The 3,944-nt window shown below is 42.3% G+C and overlaps 1 pseudogene; it reads left to right on the top strand.

The window, feature by feature from the left end:
* The first annotated feature begins 229 nt into the window (after window positions 1-229).
* Window positions 230-2,206, top strand: LOC102977255 (amine oxidase [flavin-containing] A-like; annotated as a pseudogene).
* The last annotated feature ends 1,738 nt before the right edge of the window (window positions 2,207-3,944 follow it).

Raw genomic sequence — 3,944 nt, 5'->3', positions numbered from 1 at the left:
AATTAGAGATTTTTACAGGCTACTGGGAGTTCACGAGTCCACATTTCATGCTTTAATGTAACAGAAGTCTCCAAATGAGGCACTATCTTTCATATTCATAGCAACAGATGGCATACTAGTTTAGAATTTTTCAGTTGTGAATTGTATCACACTTATTAGTAAAAGTAGAAAAATGGATGTTACAGGAAGAGTGGATGGTGTGAGAGGGTGGTACCACGAGGCATGAACCACAGTGACTGTGAGGGGAGACAGGACTGCTAGGCAGTTTGCGTCCCTCTTTGTGAGTATCAGTGTGACCTCTGAACCCCACGAGGTGTCTGCCCTGTGCTTCCTGTGGTATGTGAAGCGGTGTGGAGGCACCACTCGGATATTCTCCATTACCAGCAGGGCCAGGAACGGAAGTCCGTAGGCGGATCTGGTCAAGCAAGCGAGCGGATAATGCACCTCCCTCGGGGACAGAGTGAAGCTGGGGTGTCCTGTCACCTATGTGGACCAGTCAGGTGACGACATCATGATAGAGATGTTGGATCATCGACTTTATGAGTGCCGATACGTCATCAGTGCCATCCCTCCGACTCTGACTGCCAAGATACACTTCAGACCAGAGATTCCTTCAGAGAGAAACCAGTTAATCCAGCGTCTTCCAGTGGGGGCTATCATTCAGTGCATGACGTATTACAAGGAGGCCTTTTGGAAGAAAAAGGATTACTGCAGCTGTGTGATCCTCGAAGATGAGGAAGCTCCGATTTCAGTAACCCTGGATGACACCAAGCCAGATGGATCGCCGCCCGTCCTCATGGGCTTCATCCTTGCTCGAAAAGCTGACCGCCTTGCTGAGGTCCATAAAGAACTAAGGAAGAGGAAAATCTGTGAGCTGTATGCCAAAGGGCTAGGATCCCAAGAAGCTTTACAACGGTGCGCTATGAAGGGAAGAGCTCTGTGAGCCGCGGTACTCCGGGGGCTGCTACACTGCCTACTTCCCCCCCGGGATCATGACTCAGTACGGAGGGGTGACTCGCCCGCCCGTAGGCAGGATTCACTTTGCTGGCACGGAGACTGCCACGTAGTGGAGCGGTCACATGCAAGGAGCAGTAGAGGCCGGAGAACGGGCAGCTGGAGAGGTCGCGAATGCTTTGGGGAAGGTGGCAAAGAAAGACATATGGGTCCAAGAACCTGAATCAGAGGATGTTCCAGCTGTAGAAGTCACCCACTTCTGTTGGTGGGAATGTAAACTGATACAGCCACGGGGAGAGGAATCTGCCTTCCGTGACAGGGCTGCTGAAATCATCGGATTTTCCACATTGATAACTGCCCTGTGGTTTGTGGTGTACAGATTCAGGCTGCCGACCCGATCCTGACGTTTCAGCTTCATGCTTTCAGCTTACTCTTTCCCAGCATCATCAAAAGCAAAATGTTGACAAATTGAAAGGCTGTGTCATCGGATCATCTTTAAGTGCACTGATTTAACCCCTCAGTTTAATCTCTGTGTATCACCTCCTTAATTTCCGTAAGATCAAGCTCCATCTTGTGACTTGTCTGTAGACCAGCTTGTGTTGATTGCTAGGAAATTACCTTGTGATCAATTTCTTAATTTCAAGAAGTTAAAGCTGACGTGCTCATAAGAAAAAAAAAACAGAAAAACACTCAAGTTTTGTAATTCTAGTATTCCTTTTATTTTCAATCCCAGTGAAATGGAAATAATATTAAGCGGGAGTGAAAAGATGAATTTTCCTTTACCTTCTAAGAATAACATAGCAGTGACCAGCCTGGGTTTGCTCATTACTCTGATTCTGTTACCATAAAATAGAATGGTGTATTTGACTCATTTTGCATCATTAGAAATGGAAAACTTTTAGAGGCAAAGAGGCATTTAGTATGGTTTCATATTAGATGTAAGCCCGTAACTATGTATCTAAAACCACCAACATCACACTCATTACCAAGCATTTGTTTAAATAGAGAGTAGAATTAAAGGACAGGGAATAGCATGTACCCCTCCTGCCTAGGGACTGATGTTTGAGTGATGAGTTGCAGGAAGTAATATAATGTAGTATGTTCTAAGAACCTATAAGAAGAGATATTGGAGATAAGTACTATAATTAAAGGTAGTGGCTGAGATTTAAAGAAAATAAATTTGGGACTTCCCTGTGGTCCAGTGGTTAAGAATCCGCCTTCCAACGCAGGGGACGGGGACGCGGGTTCGATCCCCGGTCAGGGAACTAAGATCCCACATGCCGCGGGGCAACTAGGCCTGCATGCTCTAGAACCCAAGCACCACTAGAGAGCCCGTGTGCCGCAACTACTGAGCCCGCACGCTCTGGAGTCTGAGCGCCGCAACTAGAGAGCCTGTGCACTGCAATTACTGAGCCTGTGTGCTCTAGAGCCCAAGGGCCACAACGAACATCCTGCGTGCCACAACGAAGATCCTGCGTGCCACAACTAAGACCCAATGCAGCCAGATAAGTAAATAAATATTTTAAAGAAGGAAAATAAATTTGCTCTTCGGTTGTATATTATACAACATTTATTTTGCATTAGTTAAACAGAGCCCTCCAGATGACCTTATCTAGAACTTTTTGGAACTGTACACCATTCAAGGTGAAAAGCAGGCTTCTTAGAAAGGAGGTTTATTTTCTCTTTAACATCATTTGCCCTCAGAGTTGTTGGTGTAAACTTGCTATTCTTCTAGGGTAGAAACCAAAAACATATATGTATATATATATATATATATATATATATATATATATAATTTCACTAAGTTTGCCATAGGATTATTACTTTCATCAGTAAAATGCTATAACGCTATATAAATGAGCTATTTGTAGAGTTCTTGTGAGGCTGAAGCAGTTTGGTATCACAACAGGGTTAGGCAGTTTACAGAAACATCAAACATTTAAAAATAGGGCAGAAATGTATGCTCAGTGCAGTGTTCCCTAAAATGTTTTCTATGGAATGCTAATTCTGAGGGGTCTTGATAGTTCTATATATTTCTAAAAAGCCCAGTGGCTAATTTGGGAAATGCTGGGTTAAAGACCACAGGACTTCTAAGAATCTTTAATTTGCTAATATGCATTGAAAACTCTCAAGAAGGAACTTTTATAACATGCTTTATTTTAAAATGTATATTAAATTCATTTAACCAATGAACTCTTTTTCTTTTCTTTTAGCAATATCCCTAGGGACTGGAGTTCTATGGAGAATGTTTGAATCACACTGGCATCAAAGTGAGATATAGAAGCTCTGGAATTAGAAAAACTAGCAAGTCATTTTACCTCTCTGAGCCCTAGGTTCTCACCTATACATTAAGAAGAATAATTCCTACCTAACGGGAATATTAGAGATTGATAGTTCATGTAAAGAACATAGCTTATGATAAGCAGTAAAAATGCTGACTTATCAAAACAGCATTAATTGGAGAAGCAGAGATCACAAATGCAGCCACTGTAATTCTTTGGCAGAATGTACAAGTCCAGAAAACTGGGCAGTGTGTCACCAAAGACAACTGGGAAGCAACAGGAAAAATCTGAACTGTTTTATATTAAAATGTAAATTTTGCATTGGTTTATGATTCATAATTCGATCCCATCATTGAGCCACTACTTATTAAACTGAGTATTTTCACATACGTTATCTCATTTAATCTTCATAAAAAACTAAGACCCAAATGCAGCCAAAAATAAACAAATAAATATTTAAAAAAATTCTCAAAGTGATAAAAGTATAGAGATGGAGAACAGATTAGTGGTTGGCAGAGGACAGAGACTTGGGGTGGGAAGGGGGTAGTTAGGAGAGAGCGCGGGCACAGATACAAAGAGGCAGCGCCAAGGAGTTCTTTTCTGGTGATGGAATGGTTCTGTGTCTTGACTGTGGTGATCATTATATGCATCTATACATGGTATGAAATGGTATAGAACTATACATACCCCCCCCCACACACACACATC

Source organism: Physeter macrocephalus, chromosome 11, assembly GCF_002837175.3.
Source record: "Physeter macrocephalus isolate SW-GA chromosome 11, ASM283717v5, whole genome shotgun sequence".
In the NCBI taxonomy this organism is placed as follows: Eukaryota; Metazoa; Chordata; class Mammalia; order Artiodactyla; family Physeteridae; genus Physeter; species Physeter macrocephalus.
This window is presented reverse-complemented; position numbering and strand designations above follow the sequence as displayed.